This window comes from Opisthocomus hoazin, chromosome 9 (assembly GCF_030867145.1).
Source record: "Opisthocomus hoazin isolate bOpiHoa1 chromosome 9, bOpiHoa1.hap1, whole genome shotgun sequence".
Classification (NCBI taxonomy): Eukaryota; Metazoa; Chordata; class Aves; order Opisthocomiformes; family Opisthocomidae; genus Opisthocomus; species Opisthocomus hoazin.
In genome coordinates this window covers 13,230,875-13,257,330 of record NC_134422.1, presented here as the reverse complement: position 1 = coordinate 13,257,330, position 26,456 = coordinate 13,230,875, and the positions used below count along the sequence as shown (strand labels likewise).

The 26,456-nt window shown below is 44.3% G+C and overlaps 1 protein-coding gene across 5 annotated transcripts in view; it reads right to left on the bottom strand.

The window, feature by feature from the left end:
• SEMA5B (semaphorin 5B) overlaps positions 1-26,456 on the bottom strand; it is a 278,518-nt gene that overhangs the window by 171,706 nt on the left and 80,356 nt on the right. For all 5 annotated transcript variants that reach the window (XM_075431115.1, XM_075431116.1, XM_075431114.1 and 2 more), the window contains one exon: positions 20,067-20,127. The gene's annotated coding sequence lies outside the window, so the exon portion shown is untranslated. The remainder of the gene's footprint in view (positions 1-20,066; positions 20,128-26,456) is intronic.

Genomic DNA, 26,456 nt, shown 5'->3' with positions numbered 1-26,456 from the left:
GATACTACAGAAACATTTCATTTTGCTCTTTTCACACGCTACGTTCCAAAGCTTTTTTGTCAACAGCAAGCTGCATCTCCGGCATAAGCTCATGTGTGTTGTCAACTGGCAGGCAGTCGTCAAACCCCACATACAGCCAGAGCCTGTGGTGAAGAAGAGGATCAGCGCAAAGCAAGGACACACACACAAGCACACTGACACACGTGCCCTTCCTGCCCTCACCACCGTGGCTTTTGGCCCAGTTTAAGCCCCACATAAACTCTGAATGTGTGTAATTCACCTGGCAAAATCGCAACGAAATTTCATGAAGGTTGACACCAGGGTGTGTGCACCAACAGCTTGGTCATCCAAACCTTGGAGCAGCCAGCTGCTGTACCCACCGGCGTCATGCACACTGATAATTAACGTTAACATATAGGTGGAGGAACTGGTCACTGGTCACAACTGACATGGAAGCCAGAGGTTTTGTGCACTTAGGAACTTAGTCCTGGCTGCTGCACTGAAGACAAGACCTTCAGCAGGGGCACCGTACCACAGAGCGGGAGGACAAGCAGTGCTTGCCTGGAAGAGGCAGCGCTTTGCGTTTTTTCACAATTAGAGAACTCAGCAGTGGCTGAATGGATTTATATCTGAAGTATCAAAAAGAATATTTTTTCCTGCCTCTAGAGAAAATAGCATCCCAAGCACTAATTTTTATTTAAGCAACTGTAGAGAGCAGACTAGAATGAAATTGCCATCTGAATCTTAATTATACCTTCACATTGAAACACTGTAGCGAATTACATGTAAGATTAAAAAAAAGGAGTGGTATTAACATATAATGAGCCTCATCAATTACTAAGGATCAGGAAAAGTAGCCCACATATTATTGAAATAGTTTAATTTGCATGACCGGATGATTCAGATTCTTCTTGGTCATTCATTCAAATCTCTCCAGAAGTCATAGCCACAGACAAATGTTCCGTAGCAGGCTTGGCCTTAAATAACTAAATTAAATACACTGCTAGTTACCCTCTCATTTTGCAGCAGGAAAATTTAAAAGATTTCCTACAGTAAGTCTAGGGAGGAACAGAGATCTCTAGCCAATACTCAGCTAACTGTATATGTATATGAAATTAGTATGATTTTTATAGTGCAGCAGTATGTAAAATGATGTGCACATTTGAGTTTAGCTTCTGATGGACCGAGGTTCAGCCCCATGGTGGAAGCAGGAAAAGTATTTCAGCAGTACAGCAAGGGATGGACTTAAGGACAGGGATCTGTGCTCCCATCACTTGTACAGGAGCCCAGCAACTAATAAACCACCCAGAAAACAAGTGAACTATACTCAGAATGAAGGCTGTGGCCACGCTCAGGTTTAGCCCTGATTCAGCCACTGCCAAGGAACAGTTGAAAGATCTGGGACTACAAAAGCACGTACAGGGGAAGCCACTTTGAGATGTTTCTTTCAATTTTGCCAAACCCTGGCTTTTCTTGGCCATCCTTGGGAGTTTTCCCCAGCTGTAACTGCACTGGTTGATGATGGCACACAGCTGATGACAGGTACGAAGATGCAAGTCAGGAGCTGCTCAGTGTTGCTTTGGACATCACATTTATCCTCTCTGGTTTAATATTCCTGCTGAAGAGTTACATTATTTCCCCGCTGTGCGAGGATATTGGGAAAATCCATTTAATATTATTGAGCAGATTAAGATGTTGAATGAATATCGATCACTGAGTTCATTCTGATTTTAGTACCATATACATATATAAGCCAATCTTCAAGACACTTTTGATGATCAGCACTGACCGATTATATTTAATGAAAACTATTTTAGAAACACATCTGAGTAGGGTATCATTCATTCATTTCCAGATTCAATCAGCAAAGGAGCGGGGGAAAGTTTGTTTCCTTTTCTGCAGATTACAGCTTGTGTCCGCTTTGAAAATTAATCACTTTCTGCTGTCATAAAGTGTTCCAAGAGGCAAACTGATGGATTGGCATGAGGCTGACTGACAATAAACAGATACCCACATGCCTACAAGAGCTGGTAAAGATTAAGGATGGAAAGGGATTTGTTAGAGGTACATGGAGATACCATCATGAGTAATGAAATGAAGAAAACAAAGGTGAAATCTTAACTTTAAAATGCACTGTGGAGTGTTTACTAGGGAATGGCACAGGTACAAACTTCCAAAGGAAGCTCTGAAAATTTCACCACTTGCAACTGGATGTAAATGAACTGGACAAAGCTGTCAGGTGTGCTCATGTTTTGGCAGCCAGATCATTCAGATGACCTGAAAAACTCCCTTTCCACCTGATGTTGCATGAAAGCTCATAGCTGGAACTGTTACAAGCCCCTGGTCCAGTGAAGTCCCCACTGAGCCAGGGCTGTTAGCAGTGGAGAGAAGAGCACGTCCCTGGGACACAGACAAGCACAACCCAGCCATGGACCGTGCCCCACCTTTCCCACCTCAGTCAGTCACCCTGCACAGAAAAAAGCCTGCAGTCATTTATTGCCTTTAAAAACTATCTATCTGACAAAGTGACGGCCTGGCCATGCTCTGGCTTTAAATCAGAAAGACATACACTACATCCCTCTGTAGCACTTGGAGCCCACAGGCACCCTACTGCCCTACCCGTGTCACCGCTGGGACTGTCCCAGCGATGCCCTTGTTCTGGGCAGCATGATAACAAAGTGCAGATAATGACTCCAATTAGGAGGTGCGAATGTCCTTCCACTCCCCCTGCTCTCTTCCAGGTCACTGTGAATGTGTTTGAAAACTACTGGCACAGCAATTTAATGATAATTCAGATTTAATTTGCACTCTGTCATCTCTGTTTTTTCTATAGGCTTTAATAGTTTAATTTAACAGTCTTAAGCACTGTCTATATTACCAAGACATAATGCATATTTCAGATGTGAACAGCTGCATGGCACAAAATAATATTTCACATTTATATTGTGCCTTTCATGTCGAAGATGCTTAAAAATGCCTTGATTACTATATCCACACAAGAATCAACTCATCCATCACAGAAATGCAGCCACTTCTTGGTTGGAAGCCTCATCAGTCTTTAATAATTTAGGCAAAATAGAGCATAATATTCCACTGAAATGAGGAGGCAAGTTGAGCAGGTAAAATTAAGTTATCCAAAACCACAGCTGGGCAGGGCTGTCTGATACGCTCACTCTCATAGCAGGAAGTTTTTTATGACTCTCAGATATCTAATCAAAAGGCAGTACCTGCAGGAACAGTTTCCCTTAGACCAGCATCAGTTTGTCGCTGATTGAGCGGAGGAAGGTTCTACCGTCTGCTGCATGGCTCAGCAGCACGGCTCTGTGCAGGGCCCTGCCTCTCGCTCTACCACCTCCCCTCCGGGTCAGTAAGACCCAGTCTGGTGACAGTCAGAACTAACTCTCAAAAAGATAACGAAGCAGCAACATGATTGTCAAAGCTCCTTGCTCCAGCACGTCCCAGCCCATATCCTTCAAGCCAGTGCGAGGGCACCCACTGATGCCAGCATGCTCCAAACCAGGCCCTAACGAAGCACAGCTCGGCTCTGCCCATCAGCCCCAATGCCTGCTAGCATCACCAGCTGCCAATTCTCCAACTGAATGGCTGCCCAGTGAGAGCAACTTTCATGTCTCGGTGAGCTGTCTGCTAAATGTTTCAACGATCGGCGCAGGAGAGATCTCTTACACACATAGATGGAAACCATTTGGTGATGAATTTGGCTCCAGAAGTGGAGTCCCACATGCTTGAGCCACCCCATGGCCTCTGCTCCGATCAGCAGAATCCATGGTGTTAGAGCCTCTCCCTAAAATGCCATGGTCTCCAGGCCCTGGCAGCCATGGTAGGTGGTGCTTTCCCATGCAGTTTCTCAGCTAAAGCTTTGTCTCCCTGGCGCATTATTGTGATAGTGATCCAGGGACCAAGTAACGTAGAGCAGGGAAGTGGGTGGGTGGAGAACAAATGTGTCAAACTTAATAAAGATTCTCTCTATTTTCAAGCGCATTATCATCCATGTTCATCACTTATTAAAAGGCTTTCATTTATAAAGTCTTTAGAGCCTACTTTAATAACCTGCAATCATTACTTGCATCACAAAATTTGCTTTTTATTGTATTGTGTAAATGAAGCACTGCAGCATTTAATGTAAAATATTTTTTGCTCTCCCTCTTTTATCACTGTTTTTAAAGCCATTATGATCAGGTGTTTTTCTCAACCTACCCTAAAAATGCACAGCACAATATCTATGGCCCAAAGTAACGCTGTTCCTGGGATTTGAGTGTAACAACGAAAGAACAAAGATAACAAACCAGCCTTTCCCATGTGCTCGCTGCCTCTGAGGTTGCTAACTGGGCTGTTCAGACCATTCTCTCTCCCCAGGGACAGGCTCAAGGTCCCCTTATATCCAGGAGACATAAAAAGGAATTTGTTCATTATTAATACACTGTCTCCAAGAGGCTTTTCTTTTTAATCAAAGTATAAATTCTGCCCCGGAACGGATATACGTGCAAACTGAGAACACTGTGCCGTCCATGGGGTCTTCGGGCGTTACGGGCGAAGGCATGGCAACAAACCATCAATCAGCTTTTGTGGCTGGGGGGCTGGTCAAGAGTCGTGGCTGTTTCAGCCCAGAGAGAAAGACATCTGCCATTTAACAGCAGAAGGACTTCCCAGGGACCGTGTTTTCCTGAGCTGTCAGAACGCCAGCAGGGGCAGGCACCTGCCTGCGTAGGTGGCACAGAAACGCTTGTCAGCCCAAAGCCTAGGACAGGCTCCCCCGGCGTGTGTCAGGGCACCCTGCCACCACATCCCCCCTCTGCAGCCCTGCTGGGACTTGCAGCAGCAGGTCTCGTGTCCGTCCCTGGGGCCAGTCTTTCACAGAGACAAAATGAAAGCATTAAAACACCTGGAGTAAAACCAGAAGGAAAAATAAAGAGAGAAGAGAATTAAACACTGGAAACCGGTCCAAACTGCAAAGCTGAAAGATGTGGATCCAAAATTTGGAGCAATTCTAATCAGGGTTTTGGTTCTGGCTCATCTGTAATTAAAATGAAGTACAAATCTGCCTGAGACAGTCAACAATCTCAGCTGTTTCTGAGATCTGGCTTTCATTAATTTCATTAACATCTTCAATGCATTCTTATTGCTTGTTCTTATGCTGAAGAGCAAGCGAAATAACAACACACCATGAACCAGTTCATCTTTGTCTTCGCAGAGGAGCAGATGCAGTACCAGTCTCAGGGGCACACGGGCCCTTTGCATGGAAGATGGGAGTGAAGGGAGTTGTGCAAGTGTGGAAATCTTTGGCCTGAAAAATAAATAAATTGAAACTAGCACTTGCATCAGAGCCTCATGCACTTTGGGGAGCTGCACCAGTGTTATTAGTACTAATCAGTGTGACAATCTCAAGCTACAGTTTGCCAGTCTTGTTCCAGAGAAACAGTCAAAACGTCAGAACTCGTGTGGAGCCCTCCCAAGTACCTGCACCCCAGGAGGCTGGGTCTGGGGGTCCTGCAGGAGGTTCTCAGCCCCTCCTGTGCTCGTGGAGCAAGAAATATCACAGACCGAGTTCGTGGCCGGTGGTATGCACTAAACACGCTGTGGTTAGGTGTGTGACTCGGTGTATAATGGCACTTCAATCCCTCCTTCAGTTCAGATATTTAAGACTAGGGTGAAAATGGGAATTGGGAGGCTGGTTCCCCATCTCCTGCAACAAAGCTGGCGCAGCCAACAAGATTAATTTCCCGCGGGCTCCTCGCTGCTCCACAGGCGTTACGACCTCAGCCCGGCTGGCAGAACAGGCAGCATGTGGACACAGCCTGCTTTGGTCCCAGCGATCTCAATGGCAAGCTGCACCCCATCTGCAAGCTTTGCTGTGGCAGCAGAATAGGCAGCAGCAAGAGAAATCCTGTGCTCACCAAAACCAAATCCAGCCAGGCGCCAGTTCACGCACCACTGTTTGGGAGGGGGAAGGAAGCCGATTTCAACCTATATAGGTTGCATATCAGGACACAGAAACTCTGGGCAAACTTTTAATCAACTTTCACTTGCTCTAAATTCTTTTGCCAGACTTCATCTCTTCTCTAGAGTGAGACAAGTTATGGAAGGAGCGACTAGAGGGTGCTACAACACATATGGGCCTCGGACTCTGACCGCCTGGCATTCAGAAATTCCTGGCATAAATTAACTGTGCAGCTCTGTGGTGATGCTGATTTGCTCTGCTTGGCATATGCAGATATTCTGATACAGGACAGACAGTACTTTCTGAGACCTGTCATCCTCAGGTTTTCAAATCAACTGGCATGTTTAATAGCAAAAAAGATGAAATACAACAATAGCCTTGTACAGATAAAGACCTCCATGTCACAAATGAAAATTCTGTTTAATTCAGCCAATATACATTATATTCCGCCCATAAAACTGAATATCACCCAAAAATTCCCATCAAGTGCAAATTTTCCTCAGTGATTTATTTGTGCAATTGTGAGATGGGGAGAAAGCACACAAAGCAGTGGGAGCTGCAGGCTGAAGTAAACAGTGTTGTCAGAATATGCAAAACAAGGGAAGAACACAAAAAAGAGAGAGAGAAGGAAAGGACAAACATTCTCTGGCTGGAAAGTTATTGAGTGTTCAGCGCCAAAGAGGAGTGGAAAGCTTGGAGAGGAATTTCTACACGTAACCTACGGACACTACCCTATTCCCAGCATCTCTCCTCTTTAGCTAACAGACCTTTTTGGGGGCAGATGTAGGGTTAGGTTTGCGGTTTTAAAGGTCATTGACTAAAATCAGCCCCGCAGTGAGCAGAAAGGAGCTTTGCAGTTGGTCGGCTTCGGCATATCCCACACTTTGAGGAGCGCTGGCAGTGAGGTAATCCCCTAGGAATGTGTGTGCGGTTGGATGGCTGTGAAAAGAGAACGGTCAGCTACCAAAGCTCTGTGCTGAATATTCACGTCACACACACACAATCATTTTTCTTGTTAAGTATTGAGAAGAATGGGAACATTATAAATGCAGTATCTTTTCTGGCTACAAGTTTAGCTGCTTTAAAAAGATCTGCTCCCTCCCTGCTTCTTCATGAGCTGTGCTCCACCTCCATCCCCAAATCAAATCTGCACACCCTTAACTTTCTGAGACAAAAAAAACAGGGGGGGAACTAAATACAACTGAACTAAAGCTAAAGAGTAAGAAGTTTAAAAGATGACGATGCAGCAAACTGGTATAAGCATTTTAAGGCCACTTGTCTACATAAAAATGACACCTTATTCAACATATAACCCCATGCCACATACTTGAGTTATATCCACATCCATATCCATGTAATATCACTCAAAACAACTGTTTTCCTCTCTACATGTTGAAGAATCATCATAGCCACAGCAGATTAAGTTTGCTTTGTCAGTGCCAGGTAGTGTTGGGTGTGCTGGCTGTTGAAAATACCTTTATTTGCCCGAGACACTCAGCAATCTGTTCCAGTGAGGCAGAGAAGAGCACGAGCACATTGTGGAATGTCTCCCACTCATCTTTGTGAGCTGTGGATCAAGCCTTACGCAAGAAAAAATGCAATACTTCTAGCCACTTTTCTGATTATTTGCCAATAAGGCTAGACACATAATCTTCTCCTTTTTCTGTTTTTTTTCTTTTTTTTTGCCTTTTTCAAATGCCCCTGCATTGGCATTTATCTGTCCACTTCCATTCGTGCTTGCTCATCCCGTGCTCAGCTCGGTGGGCTCATGTTCGTGCAGTTTGCTTGCACGGAAGCAAGACAATGACACCGCACAGTAGTAATTTTCAAATTAATGATATCTACAAAAGAAGAGAGAATAGACCAATTGCACCTCTCCTTTGAAAACAATATTTTTTCTATCTTCTCAAAAAATTGCACATACTTGTACTCACCAGACTACATTAAGTTTCTAGGTCACTAGACTCCTGATTAGGAGATGATTAGCTTGAATGGCATGTTTAAATGCCAATCTCAGTTCTCTTGCAGGAAACAATCAGTTCAAACACGCAGTTCTTAACCCACTCTAGTACCTTTAAACCTATTGTTTAATAAAAAGAAAGAAAGAAGGAAAGAAAGAAGGGTGGGCAAAAAGTTGCCAATCCACTTCAGAACTTCTACTACATCTGTGGGTAAGCAAAGTTAAAAAAGCCTTAATGAATGTGCTCAGAGAGATGAAAACTCACTGGGAACAAATTTTCTAGAACTAAGCAGCAAGAGACGTGAACAGGTGCTCTGTATCAGGGGCCAGAATGCAAATTTACTGCAAATTAAGCAGAAATTTTCCTTCAACTTCTAAACATGCACAACGGCAAGTGTAGGGTCCTGCATCTGAGGAGGAATAACCCCATGTACCAGTACAGGCCAGGAGCTGACCTGCTGGAGAGCAGCTCTGCGGAGAGGGACCTGGGTGTGCTGGTGGACAACAAGTTGACCATGAGCCAGCAGTGTGCCCTGGTTGCCAAGAAGGCCAATGGGATCCTGGGGTGCACTAAGAAGAACGTGGCCAGCAGGTCGAGGGAGGTTCTCCTTCCTCTCTACACTATCCTAGTGAGGCCCCATCTGGAGTACTGTGTCCAGTTCTGGGCTCCCCAGTTCAAGAAAGATGAAGAACTACTGGAGAGAGTCCAGCAGAGGGCTGCGAGGATGATGAGGGGACTGGAGCATCTCTCCTACGAAGAAAGGCTGAGGGAGCTGGGCTTGTTTAGCCTGAAGAAGAGAAGGCTGCGAGGGGACCTGATAAATGCTTATAAATAACTTAAGGGTGGGTGTCAGGAGGACGGGGCCAAGCTCTTTTCAGTGGTGCCCAGTGACAGGACAAGGGGCAATGGGCACAAACTGAGGCACAGCAAGTTCCATCTGAACATGAGGAAGAACTTCTTCCCTCTGAGGGTGACGGAGCCCTGGAACAGGCTGCCCAGGGAGGTTGTGGAGTCTCCTTCTCTGGAGATATTCAAGACCTGCCTGGATGAGGTCCTGTGCAGCCTGCTGTAGGTAGCCCTGCTTCGGCAGGGGGGTTGGACTAGATGACCCACAGAGGTCCCTTCCAACCCCGAACATTCTGTCATTCTGTGATTCTGTGACTGAAGTCCAGAACGGCTTCCCCCAACTGGAATTTCTGCAGATGGTCCATCTCCCATGCAAGACATCCAGGAAGCTGGTTAAAAAAATGTCCACATGAAACGATGTGCATAATCTCAAATCTGCCCCAATTACATATGTTTGGAAGCAGACAATCAGGGGCTATGGCTAAAAAAATTACACTACTAAAAAGTTATTTTCCGTTCAACTATCCTATCAAGTTCGTTAATACCTTCTGCTGTTGGTGAAATGATCCCCCATTAACATTTCAATTTATTATTGCTGTTCCATTAATGAGACCACAGAAAATGGAAATGAGGCCTATAAATATGCTAAGAGTTAAAGTCAGGAATCGTAACAGTGTGTGCACTTTATGAGTAATGTTTCACTACTGCCAGCATTCAAAACAGCATGGAAGGATGGCTCTGCAGCATAAGCATCTGGCTTAACAAAAAAAAAATAAAACAAAAGCCCAAACAAAACCCCACCACAATCCTGAAACTACAGGTTAAAATCTCAGCAGAGTCAACTCGGTCTTAACCCCTGCTGCAGCAGATGGGTGAACTCCGTGCAGTTCACCCTTAAAACGTCTTTGGAAAAAGACTTTCTCAATGAAGGTCACTGGGAGTGTTAAACTTCACAAAGCAAATTCTGCAGGAGGAAGAGTTTGTCTCCATGTCCCTCGTTAAAACACCCTCTCTCCATGCTAATGTCTACTTACTGCCACCACAGCCAGCACAGGGGGGAACTGATTCTCTTGATAGTATCTCAGGTCCTCCAGGAAAAGTGGCAGGCTATAAATAGAGAACTCCAGTCTTGGGAACCACATTAAGATTCATTTGAGAAACATGTTTATTGCCAGGTAGCCTTTTAGAACCATCAGGCTCCCACAGTTCCTCTGCTGATCTTATCTCCAACAAAGAGCGAATATCCTCCATGGGTCAAGAAACATCCTTATGCAAATGGCATTACTTCAACTTGCATTTTCAATTATTAATATTTCACTTCTCGTCTTACAAACTTTTTCAGGAAAGGAGGAAAGCAGCAGCTTGTTCCCCTGGGAACAAAAACACAAAATGCAGTACCTCTCTGAGCCATGAAAGGAACAGTCCCTTCAGCACAGGGATGTCATATCATGCTAGCAACTTTTTGGTTTCTGCATTTTATTTCTCTCTAGTGATTAAAAATGATGGAACCTACCCCATTTTCTGTGCATAGCTGATGGAACTAGGCTTATGCTAAATGAAATGCATAGCCACACTTCCACTAGCACGATCATCTTGCAAGGAACAAACTTATAATTATTACATTGATTTTATAATTTATTTTCCAGGAAGCTCAGATTTCATGACAGGGACTGCCTTTGCACTGAGGTCCCACTACTACAGTGAGAAGAGAACACTGCAGTCCAGGCTTCTTTTAAGCATTAACAGAAGAAATGATCTAAATTAGCCAGTTTGCCATGGCAGTGGTAGTAGGTTTGAAAAAGACCCCAACACCTTCAGTAAGATGAAATAAAATGAAAACATAAAAGGCAAACTATTTAATGAGAGCACAGGCTATTTCAATAAATCTAGTTATTTGATAAGCAGACTGCCACTGCCAGCCTTTTATCATCTGTGAAAACGCATGATGGATCTTCTCTGTTTGCTTACAATTTCAAACCTTCCCCTTCTGATGAACATTAGCATTTTTGCTCCAGCGCCTCTAACGACACGGATTGCTAGCGAGCAGCCCAGATTCCACCTTTCAGGGAGAGTCTAAGCACTGACAACCCAGGCATGGCTCAGTGGCACACACATACACACACAGACCGGCTGGTTGGAGGCTGTTAAACGTTCTTCCTCTGCTGAGCTTGCCTAAAGGGAAGGAAAACTGCCCCTGCTGAGAGTGCGCATGTGTAAAGCTGTAACAAACATTTAATTTTAGCTGCTCAAAGAGAATTAGTCCGTGTATTCTGCACTGCCAGTTTCTACTGCAGCTGCTCGGAAGAGGTGGCTTTGGAGGGTTATTAATTCCCATATTAATGGTCAGCCTCCTCCTCGTTACTGAAATACAGGCTCCCGAGTGTGTTTTTTCGATCTTACTTTCCCACATCTCTTTCAATTCTTCCACTAGAAGCAGATAAAGTTATTATTTGGTTGAAAAGGACCTCAATCCAACACAGGCTCACAATACTTTATCTAGCTTTATGATTCAGCTACCTGTTTTTCCTTCTATAAAAAAAAAAACTTATTCAAAAAAAAAAAAGAATTAAAAATGTATGGCAAGTTTCAGGGAAAGCGTTGAAATGGCTACGGCGTGTGTGCATTGTTTGTGCTAAACCAGTTAGCAGCCACAGGAGGGACAGATTCAGATGTGATTTTTAAACTAGGCTAGTGAAAAACATTTCACTCTCCATCAGAGCTGATTTGAAAGGATTATTTCTCTGCTACACTTTGAGAGGGCAAAGCTGCCAGATGTCATGAATCTAAAAGCACTTTACGCAAAACACAAGGCATCATACCAAATCATGTGTACCTCACATACTGCACAGCTTCTTTCTGTCCCGTTGCTGAGGTTTAGGTACTAAGATCGGGGTACTACTGGAGCAACCTCCCAAAACTCCACAGAGATTTGACTTCGCTTGAACTGGAGCAAAGCAGAAATTATTCCATCAAAATCAACTCTTTAGCACTGAAGTTTAGCTCATTTACTCCAGCTAAGGCTCTAACTCTACTATCTACAGATTGAAAGATGCTAAAACCGGGCTATTTTTATACGCTTTACCGAATATAAACCATGTGATTGAAACGTAGGCAGAGATTCATCTCGCCCTACTTTATTCACCTGAAAGCTGGGCTAGGCAAGAGGCGCTTGGTAGTCCGTGGGAGGAGATCAGCACTCCCAAAGGTCGGCTCCTGTCGCCTGCGGGAACACCCTTCTGATGAGTCACTCTCGGGAGATGGTCATCTCCTTCCTCCACTACACCACAAAACTGGATTGTGATAGATCATCCCCATCAGCTCGAACAAAATAACCTGACAGTTATGTAAAACCTCGATTGTCCTCCTTGTCTCCCCCAGCGTTTTTGTGCCAACATGAACCCACTGACTTTTGCAAAGTTATTAAAACTCAGATCCATCTAGTCATAATACCAGTTCCAAGGTCACGTTCACCTGGACTGACAGCTGCTGAGGGTACTGAACTCAATTGTCCTAACTTCTTCAGAAAAGGTGCCCAAAAGGTAAGAGACTCACAGGTCTTCCTTTAATATAAGGCCTTTCACTTTTTTCAGCCAGGTTTTGCCTCAACAACAAGCTCTCACAAGTTTGGTCTGACACAAGACAAGTCTACCACGAAACAATTGAGAAATATAAATTGCTGTAAAAACCTTGCACCACGGGATGAATCGCCCTGGATGTGGAGCAAAGTTCACACTTCACTGCATCACTTCCAGTGAATTTTGCTGAAGATTCTGAGAGTTAGTAAGCTGCCTGCCTCTCTTTCAGACATTAACAGTGTCAAGGCTGTATACAGAGAGGTGTATGGAAACAGCATCTGATCTAAAAGTAGCAACAAAAGAGCTTATTTCCCCTTATCTGGTGAAGAACCCAGTAAGCCTCTTGGGCACCCAGTTGAAACCACAGTAAGCACAGTAAAACCCTTCCCGGAATTGAAGGATCAGGAAGAAAGCAAGAAACAAGAGGAAAACGAGTTGATAAATAGAGTATACTTGAGGAGCGCTTTAATCAAAGGCAATGCATGGCGTAGGTCACTCAGCAGACACACCAGCGCTCACTAGCAGGAGATACTTAGACACTTAGGACAGGGACTGGAGACTGGGGCTGTTCCTCTTCTTGACTCAACTGGGGCTGCGTTTCCACCTTCGGGCACCTCTCTCTTCCCCACCTGCAAAAATGGTGATTACTCCTCATGAATAAAATTTAGTAGATGAGAGCTAAGCCTTACTAGTAATAGGAGGCTACATCTTCTGTGTCTTCAGGCAGGCAACACCCCAGGGAAATGCGTGTGGGATTTCCCAGCCAAAAGGTTAGAGGACAGAGCCCAAGGCTGTGGGATAAAGCCCGTATAAGGAAGAACTGCTGACCAAGTGCCGTGCCTGTCGCATGTCTCCAGAGTGGTGCAAAGTAATTCCCAAGTTTATTGTTGCAAAGCAAAGCTGAGATATATTGCTGCTTTACAAACACAGACATCTCATCATAGGACATCAAGACAAGTTTTACCTTCGTTTTGCCCTTCATAACTAAAAAGGCATCCCACAAAGTAAACAAAACCCCTTCTTCTTTCAGTATCTCCAAACACACTGCTCCCACCAGGAGCCAGCCTCTGCAGCAGTTATCATTTTGCTCCAGTCTAGTAAACGTCCTCTCCTCCCTTCCCCCTCCTCTCCCCTCTCCTACCTGGGGAATTCAGCTGCTTGCAGAAAAACTTGAAAGCAGAAAAAAGGAATGAAAAAAATTGGCTTGCACGGCCCAGAAATAAGAACTGAAAAAAAGTGAAACCATATGCCTTGCCCCCAGTGGCTCTGGGACCTGGAGCCAAACCAAGGCCATGAAAACAGAATATTGCTCTTTGTTAACCATAAATAAATAAATAAATGACTACTCGCTCTTGCCTTTCGGGATGTGTTTTCTAAGGAGTAAAAAATTCCCTGCGGAGTTTATTATGTGTAGACGGGAAGTGTGCCTCCTAGGGAAAAGCAGTGGGGGCAGTTTTTCCCTTGGTGATTTCTTTCCCGCCTTTCTGTCACTCCTTTATTCATTTTGCACGTCTCCCTCCCCTCCCTTCTGCAATAAGTGAAGCCACACAAAGGAACATACAGGTAATTCAGCCACTCAAAACTACACAGCATCTCCTTTCCTATATAAACGATCAGTGTGTGGCCTGGGTTTCATTTGCAACTGTAAATGAAACAGGCCTACAACTGTGTTCATAATCCTCCTTAATTGAATTTCTGTGACAAAACCCAGACAAAATTATTACCCTCAAGTTAACAGTTTGCACGAAGTAGCCAAGGGTTCCTGGGAAGCTGTAAAACAAATGCAGAACAAAACTGGATACCACAAAGCAGTTATTTGGTGTGGGTACCTTTTGTTTGAATGGGGGGAGGTTTCCCTGGAGGAACAAGGTCATTTTAATACGAGGGACAGCCTAAGGATTCAATAAAAGCCAAAAAAAAAAACCAACCTGAGAATGAAATCAGCAGTGGAAGAGCTTGGATGTAAACCAGCACATGCTGCTCATACAACAGCTACTGGAAGGAGGTGTTGGGCTGTCCTGGCTTTTTGAAAGGGCAGCATCATTCGCAGCTTGGTGGGGCTGAGACACTTCACAGATCCAGGAGGACTTGGAGCAACTGTTTGGTCTGTGGTGAAGTTCACAGCCCATTGAAATGGGTACCTCCCTTTAAACCCTTCACTTCATCGTTTCCTTCAACTCGATCACCAGTTACACAGTAAATATGCAGAGCATTAGTAATGATGTCAGGCTGCTGGTAAAATATCTAGACTTATTTTTAAAATGTGAGAACGACTGCTAACTGGAAGCAGGGATACAAGAAAGGCATTGCCCCGCAGGGCACTCCCATTGCTTGCGGAAGACGAGAATTAAAGTCTTTTGTATTACCAAAAGTTAGTGTTTGTTATTCTTTCAGACAATGCAGATGTTTTCTTGAAGAAAAGGGCAAAGCTGATGTGAACAGAGATGTCTGTTTACAACAGCAAATTTTGTGTGTCATATGCCACGTACTTCTACAGACACCCTATTTTACCCCAAAGTACCATATTTCAGTAATCTCTCTATCAGCTGGTAACTAAAGCAAACTAGCAACGTTATTAGGGATCAAAGCAGACTCTCCATGCTTCAACTTACACAGAGCTGACTGGAGCAGGGAAAATTGTGTCACCCCAAGGCGATGCCTGCCTGGGTTACCGCCCCACGTGCTCATTGACATTAATATCCTTTGCAAATTAAGCAGAAGGCAAGGCTATGAGGGAACTGGGAGGGCTGAAGTAATGGAAAGAGAAATTCTGTAATTCCTCAGCGTGCGCCCATGTCCTGCGTGTCACCCAGCCCTCTCGCAGGCAGAGAGTTGACAGAAATTTAGTGGTAGAGGAGGCTGGCGGGGCCTCATATTAAAATTCCCTCCAATTTAATTATTCAGAATGGAAGTAAAATATCACTAGAGGTGATTAAATGAGCAATACCCTTCAGAGACAGGCAGGCAGAGACCAGAGCTCATTTCCACAGCCCTTCATACTGCTGAGGGATGGCGCGCCCCTGTCCCCACCCTCACTTGCAAGGCAAAGCTGGCGTAATGAGGGACCTCAGCAGAGTTTCCAGGAGACGATTCCTCTCCCAGGCATGCAGTAGGGTAACAACCAGCTGCTACTGCCTTCCTCAACATCTCAGCTACACCAAAATGTTTCAGCAGTTACATTAACACCTGGTTTTGAGAGATTGCTCATTAGCTGTTGGGTCCTGTGCCACTTTAAGTAACCTCTTAAGAACACCTTTTTATAGCTTGTGCGCTCTGTTTTTCCTCAGGCCACAAGTTAAATGCACTGAACAACACCAGGGGCAAAGTGAGACTGAAATAAATAGATGCATATGCACACGCCTACAACCCACCCGCCCCCCCTACCAGGGCCAGAGATCAATGTCTTCAGGAAAAGGCATGAGGGGATAAATTCATCACAATGCTTTGTCACTGGTGGCAAAGGAAAGAAAAAGGAACATTTAAAAGGGTGATGAAATGTTTCAAGAAAAAGCAATATATTTTTATGTACTTGTAAAATCCATTGGTAATGACTTTTCTGGTTAATTGGTTTCATCTTATTAAACTAGAAACCTATTTGTAAAATCCAGACATATTCAAGCATAAGTCCGACTTCTTCACCAAAAGCCAATACACCATTTCAAAGAAGAAAATTAAGCAATACAAACCAGTTTCCATTAGTCTGAAAGCACAGCATTTGGTGCGGGGAAGAGAAATGGAATGGAGTGCTTGACTTTTCTAAAATGCACTTGGGAAGAATCACATTAATGATTTACCCCAAAAATGCAGCCCCCTTCTTCCTCGACCCTGTGAAAATAGATGAATATTTTGGCCCAATTATGCAGTGATTTATAAATCAGCCTTCTGCTATCTTTCCCTGCAGTTGTCATGTTCAACTTCTTTCCCCTTATTAGACCACTCTCCTTCTCATTAAATAGTCCCTCTGTCTCACTTGCCAAAGAACTGCCAATGGGCCCCTCATTTTACAGAAGAATAGACCCAGCTTTACCAGTGGGAAAGGGCCTCTAATGTACCATGGACACAGCACAGTGAAGCATGGTAATTTGCCTGTGTTAATGATGCTACTTCACAATGATCAGGAAAACAAAAATCTTTCATAGCTAAATGACAGCCAGTCCTTCTGCAGCCCGTTGAATTCATAACCAGTGGAAGCAAGACTCCACGTCTTTTAAGAGATAAGCTATAAGTAGTTGCAATGTTCTTTCTTTGTCTGAATTCCTGATCTGCGTAGAACCAGTAAAATTGGTGATTTGGTGCTGGGAGTAGGACAGAAAAACCAATGCAAGTGTTTCAAAATGTTTTAGTGGTTTAAAAGCAAGGGATATTGAGGGGGAGGAGAAATGAATGAACATGTATGTAAACATTTTTGGACATACATATACACATGCACGATTCTCAATCCCAAGTTATTCTGCTCCATGGGAGGGATTTTGTGCAAAATACCACTGACAAGTGGGACTAAAGCATAATTACTAATTTTCTTCTTTTTAGCTGAAAAGAGGAAGTCATTAGTGTGAGATGGACAGCGGGGCCGTCTGCATGTGCCACTGCATGTTTCTGAGGATGCTCCAATTCAGCAAAGCACTGAGCTCTTCAGTGCTAAATCAACCCCGAGAAATGCTTTCAACCTCAGTTTTCATCAGAAGCTTTTAACTTCTTACAGTTGGGTTCCCTAGGCTGCCTGGCTAGGCAAAACACTGATTGCTTTGGCCAGTCAAAGCCTGGTTGCTCCAAAAAGTCAATCTTCAAATACAGCACATTAAGCTACTCAGTGGGAGAAATTCTGCACTCATGTTTGGCCAAACACGGCAGGCAGAACTGCACTGACTTTGATGACATTATTTGATGTGCACCAGAAGGAACCAAGGATCATAAGCAATCACATGGTGCATGTTTGGTAATCCTCTGGCACTGCTGAAAGTTTGGGGAATAGACTTAAACATAGGTTTATGAAAAACAGATTAACCAATATTTACAATATTGCTGATACAAGAAAAGGCTTATACAATATTTTCCAAGGGCAGAAGGACTGATTTGTCTGAAGTTGGCCAGTTGCAGTTTTGTAGATTTTGTAGCTCTCTGACTGGCACACTTGACACATTCCCTGTCCAAAACTTTCTGGTACAGCTATGCAGAACAGGAGCAGGGCTGGGATTCAAGAGGGCCACAGGAAGGCAGAATTGCTGAGAAAGTCAGACCAAGCCATTTCAATGCAGCACTTGTCCAGGCATTCTTCAATTCATGATGTTCAACACTTAACAAACCTTGAGGTAAGTCTCTGTCACGATTAAGCGATAGCTTCTGCTATAGAACACTTGGGGTGGTTTTTTTTGAAGATTATTCACTGAGAGTTCATCAGTTGATTGTCTCATTGTCTTACGAAATTATGTGCTTACCACATGAAAAGTTTGTCAACCCAGGTTGAAAATAAGCACCTAAAGCCTCTCTAAATACCTGTTTACTCAATCTGGACTAGCCCTCAAGGGAAGTACTAAAAACTTCAAGACAAATGCCACATACTGCATGTTAAAAAATCCCCAGAATGTTGTATTCTTAAGCCTTTCTTTACTGATGTGCCTGCTTCAGTTAAAAAGCATGTTCTAAAATTCCCCCAAGGTGTGTGTTTCAATGGCTGGCTCAACATTTCATTTGCAGAAAATGTGGCTACAGAGCTAGCAACATGGCTTTAGGAGGGGCACAAGCAAATAAGCATTTGATGTCCCTTAAAGGCCAAATGATTCACTGTAACTTTAAACCTTGATATTTGCTGAATGAATAATTTTGACACCTTTCACCTTGAGTTCTGTGGTCCATGCCAAGTTGAGACCATAATACTTATCAGCAATTTATCTGCAAAACCACGGGTGATGCTTCAGAGGACTGATATCCGTGACCTGTCCAGGCAATTTCTCTTTGAAGTCAAGGAGCCAAGGAAAGATTCCCAGCTGTCACCCAGCACAAGTACTTCTCCCGTGTGGCAACCTCCCTCCCAGGCCTTGCTTAAAGCTGCTTGGCAGTGTGAAACAGGCATGTTGCCTTCCAGAGGCTGAGAGAAAAATAAACCTTCATCCTTGGGACAAAATTCACTTCTGCAGCAGAACTGGCAGAGATACTCTTCCGGACACTTCACTTCTCAAACTGGCCAGGGCATGAAACCAAGAGAGCTCTCACTGCTAATAACGCGCAGCCATCCCCTCACTCTGCCAAGCCAGCACAGTACCACCCCCTCCTTTGGGGCAGCAGAAGCAGTGGAAGCAAACACCAAGGCAGGGGACAGAGCAGGTACACAGGCCACAGCTGCCTTTTGCTGAGGCCAGGGAGATCCCTGAGCTGCAAAGACTCCAGCCGTTCAGCGAGAACATTGGGAGTGGCCTGATGCCATGGCTACTCCCTCCTCTGCCCTTGTCTAAAGCAACAGCAATGTGACAAGGGCATGTGGACGGAAAGGTTGGAAGCTCTCGCACAGCACAGTTTCATCTCTTGGTGTCTCTCTCAATACTGAACTGCTGGAGTGAACACTACCACTCATGTGCAGGGTTGCTAACACCATTCAGTGTGGTGGAGTTGACACAAGGTACTTGTCATAACAACTTAGGTAACATCCATGATTTTCCCTCTAGATTTTGCAAGCTGAGTGCACAAGTACAATCATTAGATTCATTAATTCTAAAATAGTGGTATCTCTTCTGCTTGCTGCTTGCCAGGCAGATATAGCCGCCACCGGGGTGTGCAGCTATTAAGTGCAAACCACAGTTCCTATCACCCTTTTTTGTTCTTCACCTTCCTTTCACCATGCCTTTTCCTTGAGCTCTTTCAATCTCCTTGAGAAAAATGGCCTCCTTTATTGATTAAATTACAAATTCCAATGGTGGATGATTGAGTTATATGATAACACCTCATGAAAGCCATCAACTACAATTGAAATAAAAGGAAAAATTAGCACTCTTTTGTAATAAAAAGGTTTGGATGTTGAGTAGCTGACTGAATTAAATGGAGGTTGAGCAGATCTGAGAGAATTGATTAGGAAAAATGATGCAGAATTCAGAGAGCTACCAAAATTAACAGCTCAGTAATTCACCTTAGAAAAAGATGGGAAAAGTTAAGGAAGAGAAGGGAATTGTATTTTTTCAAGCATTCACAACCAGGTATTGCACAAAAGCTTGTCTCTGTGATAAGATACCGAACTCTGACACCAAGTTACCGCAGGCCAACCAGTACATGACCAGGGCAAGCAGGCACTTGGGTTCATTCATTCAGCTTCTAGTAGGCCTTTTCAATTAGTGGTATCACAAGCAAAATAAGGTTCTTGGCCTTTGTTCTGTGCCTGGGAACCAACTGCATGCCAGCTTTCAGTAACGTATCCTTGCATTTTATTCACTGCTCATCTACGTTAATGAGGTATTTTTATTTTTGTCTGCTTTTAGCATTTCCTGCAATACCGACAGATGTCTTCAGCTTTCCTCCTGCAGATTAAGCAACCATTACTGGAGTTGTTAAATGAGACAAGAAGCTGATAAAGCATGTGTCTAAAATGGCACAACCCACTTTAGAACTGTGTCACCTTCCAGTCACTTCCTTGCAAGCTCATTGCAAGGCAGAGCCTAGCAAAGACGAGTTCTAGCAAAGCTCTGGGAAGACTGTAAACACAGCTGTTAAAGACGAGTTGCAAACATCATATTATTTACTTACAGCCTCTGCATTACTGAAGTGTCATATTCGAAGTCATGCTCCAGGGAAAATCCTTAGTAACCTGTGGAAACATCAGAAAAAGAGTCTTCAGTGGATATTTCTGACTACATCTTCTATCCGATGGGGAAGAGAATTTAACATCAAATTTTGACATTATTTTGGAAACAAAATGTAAAGAACATATTATTTAAGTTTAACCTCAAAACAGTGTAAAAATTTTCCTTAATGCTCATCTGAAGGTGGCTTCAAAACTTGCTTCACCTGCAATCTTTTTAGTTCGTATTTGCTTTCTGCAAAAGTCCTAGCCTACAGATTTGCTAGCAGCAAATGTTTGTAGAAACAATAAATATTTTAACACACTCCTTCTAACTTTGAAATTGTGCAGCTCTGCCTGAACTTTTCACAATCCTGAATGCTTCATCCTCACAGAAGAGGCAAGGAATCGCTCTTGTCCCAGTTTCCAAGTGGGAGATTTGCACCAGTGAGAAATGTCGGCTGTGAACACACATCGTATTCCTCACTGCAGTGCTCTGCTTGGGGACATTCCTGTCCCCATCACCCATCACCCTGCCTCATCATTCACCCCTGCCAGAGTTCATTGCACCCTCCATTCTGTCAGCAGAACCACTTACAAATGCAGTCAGGCACGGGTTCGTAAAGACCTATTTAAACTGTTCAAGCCAACCCAGGAGCTGCAGCCAGATGAAGATGTGTGAACGCAGCCTACACAATTTGCCCCAGGTCTCACAGCAAGCCTGGCAGGGCAGACAGCTAGCACGCTAGCTGTGAGCCCTTATCCCCTCTCTTTGAAACACCGAGGGTGCTGATCACAAAGCAAAGCACAGAATGAATAAATCTGCTCAAGAAACCCACATCTCAAAGGTTATTTTCATTATTTTCAACCTTTTGTCTTATCCAAAACCCCCAATTCCATCACAACCTGATGAAAAAGGCAATAATCATAACAAATTATAACAAGTTCTAGATTGTTTTCTAATCATTTATCCTTTAGTTTTGTATTACAGCAGCACCCTAAAGCCCACCCGATGCCCCGAACTCTTTGTGCTAAGCACTGTGCAGATGCTGGCCGTGGTAGTCTCTGCTCCCTGGAGCTTAGCGGCAAGAGATCAAGGAGCTAAATGTGTAGGCAGGGAAAAGACAGAGACAGCAAAAATCAGAGGACGCTTCTGCACAATGGCTTGGAGCACAAATCCCACTCAGCCAGTAAGAAATGATTCACTGTGAAGAGACTCTGACCCTGCTACCTATTACGCTCAGCAGACAATCTCACTGAAATCATTTATCTAGTTATTTACATGGCTTCCATTAGAGCAATGTCTGAGCAGTCACAAACCAGATGGGATTTTCCTCACCGCGCTCCTGAGAAGGAGCACATGGTGTTAACTCTGCATCATAGACCAGGAATGGAGATACCAAAAGGACAAAATGTTTTTTTCCAGGGAAACTAAAATCTGATCTACCAAAACCCTCTATCATGCCAGAGGGCTCTCGTGGGTTAAGGTGTCACACTCAGGGACGGGCCATCAGGCTTTCGCCATAGGCAGACCTCTCGTCACCCTGGTAATTCTTCCTTGAACAATAGCTTCTAAATAGTGTGAATCAGGAAAAGGAGAAGGAGGAGAAGGTGAAGGAAAAGGAAAAGGAAAAGGGAGAAAAGGAAAAGAGAAAAAGGGAAAGGAGACAGGGGACAGGCGAAAGGGGACAGGGGAAAGGGAGACAGATAAAGGAAAATAAAAATAAAAAATAATAAAGATAAAGTCATAATAAATGTAACGACATCTGAAAAAAGGAAACAGCAGCAACAGAGGAACCAGTCACCCAGCTCACTGAGAGGACCGAAGCAATTGTTTTCTACAAGAAGCCTCATTCATCACATTTCCATAACTGAAAAAATGCTCCCACAGTCTCTTCTTTCAACATTTTAAGACCATCACACGCACGCACTCTCACAGTTCCTTCCTTCTCCTATCAATCTTCCCTTGTGGAAGAAATCATAAGAAAGGGACAAAGATGTGAAAATTTCTGCAGCTGTTCTGCCAGGGCCGAATTCTGAAGGTGGAAAATCCCAGGCAACCTGGGGGTGACAGAGACTCTGACAAAAGCACTCAGTCTTCACTGCCAGTCAACTCCTGCTCTTTAAAACTACAACAGTGGAAATGCTTTTTGGTGATATCCCAGGAGGAAGTTCAGAGCCCAGCACACCAGGCTGTCAGAAAATAAGACGCATGTGTTAGTCAAACCTCCAGTACAGGTAGCCTCTTCTAAAAAGTAAGCCACTGGTCAGCACAAACTCTCAGGTCTGATCACCAGAAGGATTTCTGGTCTGCAAACTGCCGAGCTCTCTAAACATAATACATCCCTTCTGGACAGAGAACAGAGGATTCCCTAAACTCACCCTTTGATCTGCAAAAAACTGAGCCTTCTCCTGAAATCACCTCTCAGATGTTTGAATTCCCTCTCAGGTTACAGCACGAAACCTTTCCTGTCTCTCCATTAAAGCAGCAGATAGACAGCTGGGATAGTCTTCATCTTTCAGGACTCTGGAAGTTTGTTTCACGTTGATTTTAACAGAAATGGGATGCTCAGAGCTCCTGTTGAGGTTAAAAGAACCAGACCTGTAGACTGTGCTCAGTCAAAGCCAGGAAAATCCCAAGCCTGGTAGTCCCTCTGTAGTGCTGTCATCAATTAAAAGGAAGTAGGACAGTGTAAGTAGCGTAGTATAACGGTCAAAATTCCCCCCCCCCCACATCCCTCCAAATCCACGTTGTCTTAGCCAAAAACAGGAATTTAAAAATTAAAAGAATAAACTGCCCATCCTAAGGCAAGGAACCCATGGGACTAGTGCAATGGCTGGCTCACAGCCTCTGCGGAGCAGGAGAAAGCAGGCACCTCCGCCCTCCCCAAGGCCACGCTTGCATCTCAGGGCTGCCAGCTGAGCTCTGCTAAGTGGGACGTGCTGGCAGGGGCCTGACTGCCACCTTGTCACTGACAGCTTCCCAGCCCTGGGCAAGCCACGTTACCTTCCTCTGACCATGCACAAGAAGAGTATAAAAATGGTCACAACTATTTTTGAAAAATCTTCGAGCACTGCAGATAAAAACCCTGGTGACTGCTGTAGCGGAGGTGGAGCTGTACCAGAACCAGCACAGGATCTGAATGTCTTCTCTTTATTCATGGGCTTTATCCTCTCTTCGTCCTCAGTCTAAGGCAGGAAGCATTATTGCCCTTTTGCAAGCTGTTCAAAGCCCAGCACAGCAGATAGATTAAACACCTCACCCAAGGTCCCCTGGGACATGCACATCTGCACTGAAGACTGATCCCAAACTGCCACAAACCCCACTGCCCTCCCCTCCAGCCCAGCCTAATTCTCTGAATTTCATGATGATTCAAAACTCTATTTAAAGCCCCTACAGCTATGGGTGTGTGCAAGGAAATAAGGCTGAGCCAAAAAGATTGAATTTAGCAGCTCTGGTTGGGATTCTTCTTGGTAATAGTGAAACACAGAGATGTGGGATTTTAACATGGAACTGAAAAAGAGGTGATATACGTTATTTGGGTTATGGTGTAAACCCCCAAGAAGATAAAGTAACAATGTCCACGTCTTCTTCCCAATGAACCTGTCTCCTAAACAGCCCAGTGGTGGCCAGGCAGCCTAGCACAGCTTTCCCCAGCCTGCTGCCTGTGTACATAGCACAGACTGCCATGAAGCAGGAAAAAATAGATACAGAAGAACAGCTGCTAACATCTCTTGCAGCGTCCCAGTGTGAGGGAAGCGGCCAGGCACAGGTACACGCTGAATCGAAGGGCAGCCAGGATAGCCGACAAGGTTCAGAGACACACAGCCATGGGTTACTACTCAAACCACATTAAGCTCTTTAGGTAAGCTTTATTATTACAGATGGTATTGCTTGCCCTAGATCCGATGACCAAAATGGGGTTGCTCTCTGTAATCCTTCAGAGGCTGCTTATAAATCAGAGAACACTTCACCTCTGGACACATGGCGCTAATAGATAATAATGTAAATGGTCCAACGTTTTGACCTTAACCGGGTTATTGTAGACAAAAATGAGGTCAGCAACTCTGGTCACGGGCCTTAAGTTAGAAGAGCCTCAGTCAGGGGTCCTCTGGACCGCCGTGGCCTTTATAGCACAGTGCACACAGCTGAGGCAACAGCAACCGAGGGGCCGGCGCTGCGAAGGCGAGAGCGGGCTGTGCTGCTCCGACATGGCTGCACCCCACAGGCACCGGTCACCACCGCCTCCCGGACCCCACCACAGTCATCACGCCAGCAACAGCAGTAACATGATTGCTGTCAAAATCATTTTGAAGGCATCAACCCCTCAACACACACAGGAAATAAAATCTGCTTCTGCGTGAGCCTTTCCACTCTTCTCAGGCCTCTGAGGGCTGTCCTCTATCAAGCACGAGGTAGGAGCAGACTCGCTGTTCCGACTGCGTATCTGTACAGTTCCTTAGATACCAACGAAGGCCCACAGGCAGGTCTTGGCATCTCATCCCCTTTTTCTAAACTCTTTCAGAAAGTTAGAGCTGACTTTGACACGAACATGATGAGAAATGGGGAGCTATCTGTGCCATTCTGGGGACCGTGACAAACCCTGTATTAACACTCCCCACCCCGTTAAAAACAAAACAATGAAAAAAACGACAAAAAACAATCCTCCTGTTTGCTACTGATTAGGCAGCCGAATTAAAACTGATGAAGTGATTGGATAGGGTCCAAAGTTGTTTATCTGCACATAAATCACAGACATGCTTTACTCAGCCAGTATGGATTTACTGAGCTAGGGGAAAGACCTCTTATTCAGAATGTTGATTATGATAGCAATTAAAATATCAATGAAGCAAACGTTTGGGGTAGAAAGATGTTAGGGGCTCCTGGAGAAAACATTCCATTAAATATGAATTCAAACAAATTTCTAATTAAAAAAGAAATAAAAGCAAGTTTTAATAGAGGGTTGGTTTGTTTCTTCTGGTTAAGTATATGATGTTAGAAAAATCAAATTCTAAAGGAAGAAAGACAGACGCAAATTAACTAGCTGGACATGCCAAAGGAGATTAAAAAGGAAGGCTGATACATATTTTATGATCACAAGGGAATAAAAAAAAAATTAAGAGAGATGTACTGTCAAACCAGGCACAGTGTTAATAGCTAAAGTATATGGCAATCAGAACTGCTGCTCCCACAGCTATTAATGTAAACTGAAAATTGGGAGCAGGCTGCAGCAAAAGAAAATAAATCACACTTTTTTTTTTTCAGTTTGAAAATATGTGTAAAATAAATCCCTACCCCCAGCATTCACTCTTTACATCCCAAACCCCCAAAAGCAAGACAAGGACTGTCATTTCAGCAAGATACAACTTCCAGGTAAGTGACATTTTCTTACAATTAATCATGGCTAATTCATTTATGCAATTTTTCTACATATCGGAATCACCGGCCTGGAGATTATCTCCCCCTTCTCCTTTGAGTCCTGAGAAACTATTTAACATGGGAAGTGGCTAAGGGGGGCAAAGAGGGGAGAGTGTCATGTAGCCAAGTTACGCATCCCAGCTGGAATTTGGGATGATGTCTTGCAGCTCTGACTCCTTCAGCCAAGTTTCATACAGGAAGCACGAACGCGCCAAGGGTGCAGCGAAATACACTCAAGCCAATAAATAGCACTTGACTCCATTAAGACACCCCTGCTATGGATCCCACCATGAAGCCCTTAGTCACCTTGCAACGTGTTTGCTCACAAGATAGCCAACGACTTGCACAAGGGAAAGGTTCAGCAGCCAAGAGGATCCTCTGATGAAGCCTTGCAGATGCAGAGTGTGTGTGTATGTGGGATGTGTGAATGCAGGCCCCTTCCAGAAGAGGCAAACACTACTCATATATAAGGCTTACATGGAAATACTGGCCACGGAAGGTCACGGTGTCACCAGTGAGGTAAAGGGCAAATCGCTGCGAGGAACATCACCAGCCCCAGGAAGACAACCCACTGTTGGCACAGAGGCTCCTCTCCAAGCCTGGGATGGGTACGGGGGTACCAGAGAGGAGCAGACATCCCCATCGTTCATGCAGTTTTCGCCCATACACGACAATCTGTTCCAGCTGTGCTGTAGAACAGGAATTTGTCACCAAGTGGCTGTCAGAAGGGGATCTTTCTAAGATCCTGGTGCTGTCTTCAGTGTCATATTATTTATCTCTTTTTTTCCCCAGTTACCCGCAGCACTCAGGCAGTGCTGATCCTCTCCTGCTCCGCACGCCTCACGCACCAGTTCCCCCCAGCCTCACTAGAACCAGAAGGTGGCTCCATGTTTAATTAAATCCCCTTAGATTACCAGGAAAAGTTTCTAAAATTCTT